Source organism: Leucoraja erinacea, chromosome 22, assembly GCF_028641065.1.
Source record: "Leucoraja erinacea ecotype New England chromosome 22, Leri_hhj_1, whole genome shotgun sequence".
Taxonomy (NCBI): Eukaryota; Metazoa; Chordata; class Chondrichthyes; order Rajiformes; family Rajidae; genus Leucoraja; species Leucoraja erinaceus.
In genome coordinates this window covers 37,222,498-37,235,496 of record NC_073398.1, presented here as the reverse complement: position 1 = coordinate 37,235,496, position 12,999 = coordinate 37,222,498, and the positions used below count along the sequence as shown (strand labels likewise).

General features: G+C 46.9%; 1 protein-coding gene across 8 annotated transcripts in view; it reads right to left on the bottom strand.

The window, feature by feature from the left end:
• pcloa (piccolo presynaptic cytomatrix protein a) overlaps positions 1–12,999 on the bottom strand; it is a 144,258-nt gene that overhangs the window by 107,686 nt on the left and 23,573 nt on the right. The gene's annotated exons all lie outside the window — the stretch shown is intronic.

Sequence of the window (12,999 nt, the reverse complement as noted above, 5' to 3'; positions counted from 1 at the left end):
GTTTTTACATGAATGTGTTGTTTTTTGCACAATCTTCTTTCTTTTAGATTTTTTTGTGTAACATGTTTTAGTGTGTCTGTGTGTGTGTGTGTCTGTGTGTGTCTGTGTCTGTGTCTGTGTCTGGGCCTCTGCTGCTGAAAACATTGTTTCTGTACCTGCCCTATTTATGCACACTACATAACCAATTGCATTTACACCTGTCCATAACCTGTCTACATCTGTTCCTTTATCACCCGTGGTCATTGGGAAGCTTATAGTATAAAGATGGGATCTTGTTTTATTTCTGAACTCAACCCCGAATCACATCAGGGGACGAACCCTCCAGAGTGTCCGCTCTGACATTCATTGTGATTAGTAACAACTCATCCACCTAGAATACTTCCGACACAGGTGGACGCAGGGGGACACAGGGGGGACACTGGGGGACGACAGGTGGACACAGGGGTGACAGTCATACAGCCTTGGTCAGTGGACCGTTTAAATAAAAGGGGTCTTCACTTCCAAATTAAAGGAAACATAGAAAATAGGTGCAGGAGTAGACCATTCAGCCCAAAATCAGTACCCCGTTCCTGCTTTCCCCCCTATATCCGTTGATTTCCTTAGCTCTAGGAGCTAAATTTAACTCCCTCTTGAAATTGGCCAGTAAATTGTCCTGCACTGCCCTCTGTGGCAGAGAATTCCACAGATTTACAACTATCTGTGTGAAAAAATGTTTCCTCATCTCAGTCCTAAATGGCTTACCCCTTATTCTTAAACTGTGGCCCCTGGTTCTGGACTCCCCCAACATCTGGAACATTTTTCCTGCATATAACATGTCCAATCCTCTAAGAATTTTATATGTTTCTATAAGATTGCCTCTCATCCTGCTAAATTCCAGCAAATACAAGCCCAGTTGACCCATTCGTTCATCATATGTCAGTCCCGCCATCCTGGGAATTCACCTGGTGAACCTACACTGCACTCCCTCAATAGCAATAATGTCCTTCCTCAAATTAGGAGAACAAAATTGCACGCAATACTCCAGGTGCGGTCTCACCAGGGCCGTGTACAACTGCAGCAGGACTTCCTTGCTCCTAAACTCAACTCCTCTCGCTATGAAGGCCAACATGCCATTAGCTTTCTTCACTGCCTGCTGTACCTGCGTGCTTACTTTCAGTGACTGATGTACAAGCACACCCAGGTCTCGTTGCACATCCCCTTTTCCTAATCTGACACCATTCAGATAATGGAAGGCTGCCTGTCCTATTGAGTTACTCCAGCATTTTGTGTCTACCTTTGATTTAAACCAAAATCTGCAGTTCTTTCTGACACATTTTAACCATTCAGATAATAATCTGCCTTCCGGTTCTTGCCACCAAAGTTGATAACCTCACATTTATCCACATTATACTGCATCTGCCAAGCTTCTGCCCACTCACCCAACCTATCCAAGTCACCCTGCAGCCTCATAGCATCCTCCTCGCTGCTCACAATTGCCACCCAACTTTGTGTCATCCGCAAACCTAGAGATGTTACATTTAATTCCCTCGTCTAAATCGGTAATATATATTAACATAACTGTAGGGTTGTACAAGTGAAGAGGGGTGAGATCACAAAGGAATTTGAGAATGATATACCGGTGAAAATATTCTACCTACTCAATGAACGGTTAGTTCATTGTTGATGGGAATTGTTAACACAGAAACCAAGGAGATATTATATAAGGTGATCGTGTAAACGCCTTTGGGTTATTCCATAAAAAGCACAGAGGTAATATCAGCTAGATAAATTGAGTCATTGAGAGTTTGAATGACTAATTGAATGAATGTATTATTTTTCAGGCTGTTCTCCAAGTAATCCTGGTTCACAGTGTAAATCAGTCCCATTCAGAACAGCAAATATTTATTAAATTCTCAGCATACATTCCACAGGCCAAGACAATCTCTTGTTCTAAAAACAGACATCTCTAATCTGATTGCTGCTGAATGCAGATTATGAGCTTATTCTGACAAATTTCTCTCCTGAATCCTGTCTGCAGTAACTGGAGCCCACGTGACTGGTTTGCGTCAGCATTGCTGTGGAGAAGCTGGGCGTGGTATCTATATTGCCAAGAGCTCGACTACAGCTGCTTTGCTCAATATCTTTTGACAGATAGTCATAGAATCACAGTTATATAACATGAAGCAGGCCCTGCAGCCCAATCTGACTGGGGTGCCATTCAAAGCTGATTCTCTCTACATTAGACCCATACATCTCTACTGTCCTATCCAAGAATCTGTCCTCATTTATATTTAACATTGTTAATGTACCCTACCATTACCTCTGGTTCTATACACCCCCCACCTTCCGGTGATTTGGTATAAGTTTAAATAGTCCCTAGTGTGTGTACGATGGTGTTAGTGTGCGGGGATCGCTGGTCGATGCTGGCTCAGTGTTTCCATGTTGTATCTCTAACTAAACAAAACTAATACACTGACAAATGAAGCCTAATGTACGAGAAGCAAGCAGGGTCGATGGCCGTCCATCAACGCAAGCATCTCACTCATCAAGGCGGACGGTTCCGATTGCCTAGGCCGTCCATGTGGAGCAGGCGGGCAGCGAGTAGGGCCTTGAGGCCCTCGTACTTGCCCATGGCCGGCTGGTCTTGTAGGTAGAGCAGCAACCGAGTGGCCGTCTCTTGGCTGAGCACCTTGACCACGTAGAAATATCAGGTGGCATCGGCAACAATATTTCGAAGGTGGAACTGGGCCTTTATGTGGGCGAACCACACTCAAGGCTGCTCTGCCCAGAAAACGGGCAGTTTCAGGCCCACGGCTTTTTGCTGGGCGTCGGGGGTTAGCGGCGGCTTGCATGTTGAGAGTCCAAGTACCAAAATGACTAACGGGGTCACCACTTTGGCGAGTCGAGACAGTCGGGTACAGCAAAGTTTTTTGTTTTTTTTTAAGTGATTACCCGAGTCGATATTGTATTCCAGGACTGTGGTAAATGGATAATTCACAGGGAACAAAGTGTTGAATAAAGGGGTCAGACATGGGATAAAAGCCTGCACCCCTGTCCTCCGCTCATCTCCCGTCCCCTCAAGACCATTCACAATTAACTAATCCGGAGAGTAAATAGTGATTTACCACCCAGATTACAAATGGTTTACCTCTGCTATGTCCAACATTAACACTTGTTTACTTGTTACTAAAAGATACATTTCTCTTCTTTAAAAGCTGCAGAAACTAAAGGTTCTAATATTTCATAGACTCAAAGAACTACAGTGTCACAAACGCAGCCACTCAGCCCATCAGATCTATGCTAGTCCAAGTAGGAAACTTTCTTCCCCCAGAGGGTGAGATGTAGAACGTGTGGCAGAGGCAGTCATCTACGCAACATTAAATCATGCTTGGGTGTGACCAGATCTAGAGGGTGACCTTGGCTGGGTCAATGTGATTGGCCCATACACACACCTTCCGTACTTGCTATCCTCTAATTCACCAAAGCTAAACTGGCTTGGCCATTGCTGCCTGGCTTAGCCTTTGTTGAGCTAGAGCCATTGGCTGTTATGCAGTTGTCTAGTGACTCTGCATCAAGGGAGAATGTGTAGGAAGGAACTACAGGCCCTACTAGTCTGAAGAAGGATCTCGACCCAAAACATCACCCATTCCTTCTCTCCAGAGATGCTGCCTGACCTTCTGAGTTACTCCAGCACTCTGTGAAACGTCACCTATCCATGTTCCCCACAGATGCTGCCTGACCCGCTAAGTTACTCCAGCACTCTGTGAAACGTCACCTATCCGTGTTCTCCACAGATGCTGCCTGACCCGCTGAGTTACTCCAGCACTCTGTGTCTATCTTTGAGAATCATGATGAGCTCTCCTGCCACTCTCTCCTCCCATCACCTCGCATCACAGGGAAAATGTTTTCAGCAGAATCTGTTTTTTTATTCCATCTTCCTGATCAATATCCACTCCATTCACTGTCGAGACCGCATCAATCAGATTCTGTCAACATCCATTCTTGGTAATGACACAGATGAAGAAATGATTCAGTGGTCTAGCTCTGGCTTCTGCTTCCATGCACAGATAACCATATTTATCTTTAATCCTCACTACTATACCTAGTCATGACTCTCATACCGCACAGAACCAGGCCTTTAAGCCCAACTGGCCCATACCGACCAACATGTACCATCTACTCTATGCGTTTGGCCCATATCCCTCCTATCCATATACCTGTCTAATTGTTTCTTAAACGTTGTCTAATTCCGTCTTATACCTACAGAGGACTTTCGGATCTCTGTTTTCTCAGCTGCCATTATATTCCCCTACCCTGCCTGTCAAGAGACATGCTCTGTGCTGAGCCATGGTTGAAATTCACAGCTTCAAGATGCTGGGGATGGAGGGAAGGTCAGATCAGGGCTGAAGCTTTGTATCACAGGGTCTTCTGTCCAAGCCTCCACCTCAGGTGGCTTCAGGATCAGTGCAAAGCCACCATTTATAAAAATACAGGACAGTCACGAGGAATTGCAGCATCAATCTCTCAGCCTTCCTTCCCCTTAGAACAATTTATTAAAATAATCATTGCTCCCATCTCACTCTGCCTCACATTTCTTTATTATTTCATGTCCCCCAAAAGAATTACTGCCTTGCATTGTAGGAGTCTGCTCCAATGTTGAGAGAACTGCTGTGTTCATGACCATGCATCTGCTGGCAGAGGATGCAGCAACTGGGTTTACCAGCTGGTGGCAGCAAACCTTGCTCAGGGTACAGAGTATAACCGAGGTACAGTGAAAAGCTTCTTTGTTGCATGCTAACCAGTCAGTGGAAACTCTATATATGATTACTATTGGACCGTCTACAATGTACACATACAGGATAAAGGAACTAACGTTTAGTGCAAGATAAAGTCAGCAAAGTCTGATCAAGGATAGTCCGAGGATCACCAATGAGGTAGATAGTAGTTCAGGACCACTGTCTGATTGTGGACAGGATCGTACCTGGGTCTCTGGCGCTGTATGGCAGTAATTCTAATGTTGGGTAACCTTCCTGTAGCTCAGGACCTCAAATCCTGGAAAATTCAATGTACATTTTCTCTGCACTCTTTCCAGCATAATAGAATTGTTCCTGTCACAAGGTGACCAAAATACAACACTCCAAATGAGGCCTCACCAACATCTAGTACAACTACAACATTCCCCAGTGCACTACCCTGCAAGTGGAGTCAACGTGAGGGCATTGTCTTAGTTTGTTTTCCCAAAATGTAACACCTCTTATTAATTTGTATTCAACTCCATTATCCATTCACACTTGCCCAGCAGATCGACAACCATCTTTACTATCTCTGCTTGCACCCACTTTAGTGCCATCTGCAAACTTACAAATCGTGCCTTATATATTCTCATCCAAATGGTGATGTAAACCACAAACATCAGTGGGCCCAGCACCAATCCCCGAGGCACAGATACTGGTCATAGGCCCCCAGTCCAAGAAGCAACCTTCCACCACCACCCTCTGTTTCCCACCACAGTCAACTTGTTCTCCCTGGATCCCATGCAGTCTAACCTTCCAGAGCAGCCTACCATGCTGAACCTTAGCAAAGGACTTGCTGCAAGTATATGGGCAAGTGGGACTAGTGTAGGTGAGGCATCTTGGTCAGCATGTTGGGCCAGTGGGACTGTTTCAGTGTTGTAACACTCTATGACTTCATGCTAATTATAAGTCTTCTCCAAGCATTAAGAATCCACCCATAACTGATAGCTGAGTCTCCCCGATCTCACACTAACGACCCATTTCAATTGTCAACATGCGATGCTCAAAGTCATTCCGTGATTGCTTTGTGTGATGAAGAAGTGATTTTGTGTAGTGGGGGTGGGGTGGAGGTTGGGGGGTGGGGTTGGGGGGGGGTGGGGGTGGGGGGGGGGGGGGGGGCGGGTGTGGGGGGGTGGGGGGGGGGTGGGGGTGGGGTTGGGGGGGGGGGGTTGGGGGGGGGGGGGGGGGTGGGGTTGGGGGGGGGGGGGGGGGGGGGTGGGCGGGGGTGGGGGGGGGGGGGGGTGGGGGGGGGGGGGGAGGGGGGGGGGGTGGGGGGGGGGGTGCGGGGGTGGGGGGGGGGGGGGGGGGGGGGGGGGGGAAGATATGTTGCATGTTGTTCACGGCAAGATCCAACAATATCCTTCATTGAACACAGTGTCGCTCGAGTGGATCAAACCGTGCAAACCCTTCAATGCTGCACAATAATTGTCGGCTTCCATTTAAATCACAGAGTTGATAAAAGCAAATTGCTTTTAGGTTTTAATGTTTATTACACAGTGCCTGCACTTAGGCTGTCACAGCCAATACAAGACTGAGAACCCTCTCTCCTCCCCCTAACCCTCTCCCTTGATCCCAATATAACCCTTCCCCCTTCCCCCTTCCCCCCCCCCCCCCCCCCCCCCCCCCCCCCCCTTGTGCCCTACCTCGACCCCATACCCATATTTACCCCCCCCCCACCCCTCCCCCCTCCATCTACATTCCTTCCTTTCTTTCTCTAGCCACCATTTGCAACTATTCAATCCTTTTGTCTTTTCACACAAAGGTTGGTGGGTGCATGGAACAAGCTGCTAGAGGAGATAGTTGAGGCAGGGACTTCAGCAACGTTTAAGAAACAGTTAGACAGGTACATGGATAGGTTTGAAGTATATGGGCAAAACACAGACAGGTGGGACCAGTGTAGATGAGACACTTTGGTCAGTGTGGGCAAGTTGGGCTGAAGAACCTGTTTCTACTCCTATTGGACTAACAAATGACAGGTGGAATTTTGACAAATGCAAAGTTTTGCATTTTAGTTAGACAAACTAGGGCAGAACTTGCATCGTAATTGTCAGGGTGATGAAGAGAGTTGTGGAGCAGAGAGCTAGGAGTTAACTGGTGCATAGTTCCCTGTGTCATAGAGTGATACAGCATGGAAACAGGCCCTTCGGCCCAACTTGCCCACACCAGCCAACATGCCCCATCGACACTAGTCCCACCTGCCTGCGTTTGGCCCATGTCCCTCAAAACCTGTCCAAACCATGTACCTGTCTAAATGTTTCTTAAATGTTGGGATAGTCCCTGCCTCAACTACCTCCTCTGGCAGCTCCCTCCATACACACATCACCTTTTGTAGAGTAACAGAGTGTTGTTGTGTTAGACCTATATTACCTGGCAGGCATTTTGTTGGAAAGACCGTTCAAACCCTCAATCATCGGACCAGTTATTGGGTCACTGAGTGATCTTACAGCTGCTCCTGTTCCAGATCCAACTCATTACTCTTCTTCTCAAATCACTCATAGCATCTCATGTTTGCAACAGCAGGCATGCCTGACCTAATTAACATTTTTGAGAAAGCATTGTGATACTGTGGCCACCATCTGTTACACTGGGTTTTAAATGTTAAATATCTCATCATTGTATCTTCCCTCTGTTTAGATTCCTGAGATTATTCATTCTTGGACCTCGGTACATTGTGAAACAGTGAGGCACTCTGTCTAGGTTTGGAACCGGAGGCAGGGTTAGATCACTCTGGCCTTGCAGCCACTTGGAGCTGGTGCTGGGGAAATCTCCAGACCACAGGCTCAGCGCACATCCCAGAGCTGATGTCCGGGCCGGTCAGAGTTAAGGAATGTCACGGGACTCTGCTGGGAATGTGTGGGAGGCCATGGGTGAAGTGTGAATCTACCTCACTCCGACTCCTTCCTGTCCTCGATACGTTGCAGCAGGCTGCCTCATCTCACGTCGCAGCCTAGATGCTACAAACAAATCTCAATGGACTCAGGCATAAACATTGGTCAAAGCAGACAGATGTTTGTGCAATAACTCACTCTAAACTCCATGAAGTGGCACTTGGCTGCAAGTGTAGATGGGACATGTTGGTTGGAGTGGGCAAGTTGGGCCAAAGGGCCTGTTTCCACATTCTGTGACTCAATAATTCTATAACCGATGAAGCAGACCAACATTGAGCATCAAATATCAACAACTGCCAATTCCTTTGGAAGAAAATTGACAACAGCTAGAAATAGGGAATAATTTGTGAATATTGTTTTTCAAGTTACCATTCAATCCCCGTCCGATGACATTAAACATATACATAAGGTCAGGTTCCACTGGCGATGCACGGCTCAAATTACAGCCAAGAGTTTTTGTGTCAGTATCAGTGACTGTTATGGAAATTATAAACAGCTGCATGAAGAATTTAGTATTTGTTCAGTTGGACTGTCAGCAACCCGTGTAACACAGGAGTGAACATCACATGAAGTTTTCAGCAGAGGCTTACATATCACACACACACACTCCATGCTGTGTCATACCATGTGGCACATAGGCCAGCTTGGTTAGTATGGGCATGTTGGGCCGAAGGGCCTGATTCCATGCCGTATAACTCCATGTGGGACTAGTATAGATTAGGCAGCTTGGTCAGTATGGACACTCTGGGCCGAAGGGCCTGATTCCTTGCTGTATAACTCCATGTGGGACTAGTATAGATGGGGCAGCTTGGTCAGTATGAGCATGATGGCTGTTTTCATGCTGTATGACTCTGACGATGCAGCCCCACACACAGTGGGGGGGGGGGGGGGGGGGGGGGGGGGGGGGGAGGGGGGGGGGGAGAGGGGAGGGGGCAGGTCATGATGATACCATGAGCACTCAGTAAGGTGTGATTTACGTGCCCTGCTGCAGGAAGGGAGTGAGTCTAACCTGAAACGTCACCTATCCAGATGCTGCCTGACCCGCTGAGTTACTCCAGCACTCTGTGAAACGTCACCTATCCATGTTCTCCACAGATGCTGCCTGACCCACTGAGTTACTCCAGCACTTTGTGTCTGTGTGCTGAATGTCAAGGCCCTGTTGACCATACTTGAATTGAAACTGTGCATGGTTCACAAACTTCTAGTGTAAGCAGGAGCAGCTTCCACCATAACTGGATGATGGTACGTAGGAAATATCCTTTCTAAATGGCACGAGTTCAGTATGAAACAGAGTTTCACAGTAACTGAGCAACCAGGCTTGGATTTCATTGCTGGTGATAAGCAACAGGTTGCAAGTTAGAAAGGAATGCTTGGCTTCTCAATCCGGAGGGCACTGTAAACATCTCGATTGTAATCATGTATTGTCTTTACGCTGACTGGTTAGCATGCAACAAAGGCTTCCAAATGTACCACAGTACACGTGACAATAAACTAGACAAACGTAGTGTTGAGACACTCACATGATTCCTTGTTGCAGCAAGGAGGACATTTAATTGAACATCGGTTGGGAAAATTCCTCCTGGATTCTACCCGTCAACTCTGCTTGTGGGCTGGTAGAGCTGTTGCCTCACAGCTTCAGATACAATCCTCCCTTCGCTGCTGACAATGTCGAGGTTTCACGTCCTCTCAGTGACTGGTTTCCTCCAAGTGCATTTGCTCCTACACCTGATCTAACAGGTGGGCAAGTTAAGGGGCTGCTGCAAACTGCCCCTCGTAGAGGTAGAATCTTGGAAGAATTTATCAACAACAAATGGCTTCCAGTTTCTATCTGCGTTCCTTTCAGAATAAGAGAGTGACATTTGCTATTTTTAAATCTCATGGAACCCTTCATGAAACCGAGATCCCAGAACAAGGCCTATCCATCCTGGAGACTCGAGAGCACACAGCTCAGCTCTCCACTGGCTGATATAGAGTGCTGGAGTAACTCAGCGGGTCAGACAGCATCTGTGGAGAACATGGATAGGTGACGTTTCACAGAGTGCTGGAGTAACTCAGTGGGTCAGGCAGCATCTGTGGAGAACATGGATAGGTGACGTTTCACAGAGTGCTGGAGTAACTCAGCGGGTCAGGCAGCATCTATGGAGAACATGGATAGGTGACGTTTCACAGAGTGCTGGAGTAACTCAGTGGGTCAGGCAGCATCTGTGGAGAACATGGATAGGTGACGTTTCACAGAGTGCTGGAGTAACTCAGCGGGTCAGGCAGCATCTGTGGAGAACATGGATAGGTGACGTTTCAGGTCAGGATACTCCTTTCACTCCCCCAGTTCCTCCTCGCCTCCAAATAGCAGATTATTCATCGCCATCCCCTAATTTCCTGATGTAGATTGCCAAGACTCACTTTACAACAAGTGGTCACCTGACTCCTGTGAAATATCTACACATATTCTCACATTTCTGATTTGCTCCAACTTGTACTTTAATCGTTACTTCCTTCACTATTTTAGTCACTCTGCATTCATTTTACATTCTCTAACTATCCACACTGCCATTCATTTTCACTCAAATCTTTTACATTTGATGATATATTTGTTTTTAATTAACCTGGGACAGCGAGTCCGTTCTTTCTGCAAGAATCCATTTTGTGTATTCCAAATGTTCCATTTAAACATCGACCCCAACATCTGACTAATGATCCCCTTACCTCAGCTGCCAGCTGACTAAATGCTTGCTCTGATTTCATGCTCTGAGCTACCCTGACTTAAGTATTAAACACTTGTCTTTGCCCTATTCTTCTCTGCTTCAGACCAAAGTAAAAATCACATTCTATCCTGATACCTGTGGCCACTCCCACCACAAAGGCATGAATTCATCCCATTTCACCGCATTGTAGTATTGATTTCCATCACTCACAGTAAAACAAAAAGCAGCTCAATAGACACACATCCTCGGCAAGGCCAGCAGCTCAATAGACTCACATCCTCGGCAAGGCCAGCAGCATAATCAAGGACCAGTCACAGCCCAGCCACTCCCTCCTCTCCCCTCTCCCAAGAGGTACAGAAGTGTGAAAACGCACACTTCCAGATTCAGGGACAGTTTCTTCCCGGCTGTTATCAGGCAACTGAACCATCCGACCACAACTAGGGAGCGGTCCTGAACTACTATCTACCCCACTCATGACCCTTGGCCTATCTCAAAGGTTCAAAGGTGTTTTATTGTCACCTGTACCAACTCTGCGGGTCAGGCAGAATTTCTAGAGACAAGGAATAGGTGAGTTTTTGTGTCATGCCCTTCTTTAGACTGAGAGTCAGGGGAAAGGGAAACGAGAGATACAGGCGGTGATATAGAAGGGAAGGAGGAAAGATGCCCACCTCAACGTTGAGCGATGACCAGACCATTGAGAGGGACACGCCAACTTAGACCGTAATTTAGCAAACATCGCCAGGCAAAGGTGTCTGCAATGGGGTAGAGGTGAATCGGACAGTACCCTAGCTTATGGAAGGACTGTTCAGAAGCCTGATAACAGAGGGGAAGAAGCTGTTCCTGAGCCTGGTAGTGCGGCTTTTAAGCTTCTGTACCTTCTGACGGACTCTCACTGCAAGTTTCAATCAATAGTTTCAATCAATAGGTTAAATATTTGTTTTTAAAAAGTCACAAAAGTATAGGATTAACTCAGCAGTTCAAGTAGTATCTCGGGAGAACATGGATAGGCAACGTTTTGTGTCTTCACGTCTGAAGAAGGGTCCCAACCCGAAACATCATCTTCTTTACTTCGCTTGAGATGCTGCCTGACCTACTGAGTTCCTCCAGCACACAGTGTCTTTTTTTGTAAACCAGCATCTGCAGTTCCTTGTGTTTCGATATTTGTTGTCAGAGGAAGGTTTTACAATTGTCTCCAGGCATTGCTTTCAGTCCAAGTTTACAGTTTAACAGCTTGTTTAAAAGGCTTTCAGAAAAGCAGATGGCTCTGACAAATGACCTTCAGAATCCATGCACCTTGCCTTATGCCACACACTAGGCCTGGCAGCAAACAGGCAATTAACGTCACTCTGTGGCTGCAGCAATGAAGATCACACCACAGATTGGCAGCCTCGGTACTTGCCCTCCCTCCCCGAACCCCTCTCTCTGACCTTTCCCCATCACCTCCCGACAGCACGGTTAAAAATAGAATCTGCATCAGGTGACACAAGCCCAGAACCACAGATACCGGCTGTGGAGCTTCCAACGCGAATGGCCTTTGACAACATTTGTCAGACATCATTTCAATCCAACTGGCACGAACCTTCTGCGAGAAGATCTGAGCTCAGAATGGCTGTGACCATCCCGAGCATGAGTAACAGAAACTGGGTCTCCATCAGTGTCAACATGATCTGATGCAGAGATGCATTTGATCAAATTAATGTTGCATTCTTCCTTAGAAGACTTAGGAAGTTGGGCATGTCCCCAACAACTCTCACCAACTTCTACAGATGCGCCGTAGAAAGCATTTTATCGGGATGCATCACAGCACGGTTTGGGAACAGCTCCGTCCAAGACCCACAAGAAATTGCTGAGAATTGTGGACACAGCCCAGACCATCACACACACACCAACCTCCCTTCCATTGACTCCATCTACACCTCGTGCTGCCTCGGCAAGGCCAGCAGCATCATCAAGGACCAGCCTACCTTGGCCATTCCTCTTATCCCCTCTCCCATAAGGCAAGAGGTACATGAGTGTGAAAACGCACACCTCCAGATTCAGGGACAGTTTCTTCCCAGCTGTTATCAGTCAACTGAACCATCCTACCACCAACTAGAGAGCAAGGATTATATAGAAGGCAACTTTAATTAGGCAAGGCAACTTTAATTAGGCAAGGCAACTTTAATTAGGACACCGGAATTGCACACAATACACCAGGTGTGGCCTCACCAGGGCCCTGTACAACTTCAGTAGGACCTCCTTGTTCCTAAACTCAAATTCTCTTGCTATGAAGCCAACATGTCATTAGCTTTCTTCACTGCCTGCTGTACCTGCATGCTTACTTTCAGTAGGTAGACACAAATGCTGGAGAAACTCAGCAGGTGCAGCAGCATCTATGGAGCAAAGGAAACAGGCAACGTTTCGGGCCGAAACCTTACCTATTTCCTTTGCTCCATAGATGCTGCTGCACCCGCTGAGTTTCTCCAGCATTTTTGTTTACCTTCGATTTTCCAGCATTTGCAGTTCCTTCTTAAATGCTTACTTTCAGTGACTGATGTGCAAGCAAACATAGGTCTCATTGCACCTCCCCTTTTCCTAATCTGACCCCATTCAGATAATAATCTGCCTTCCTGTTCTTGCCATCATAGTGGATAATTT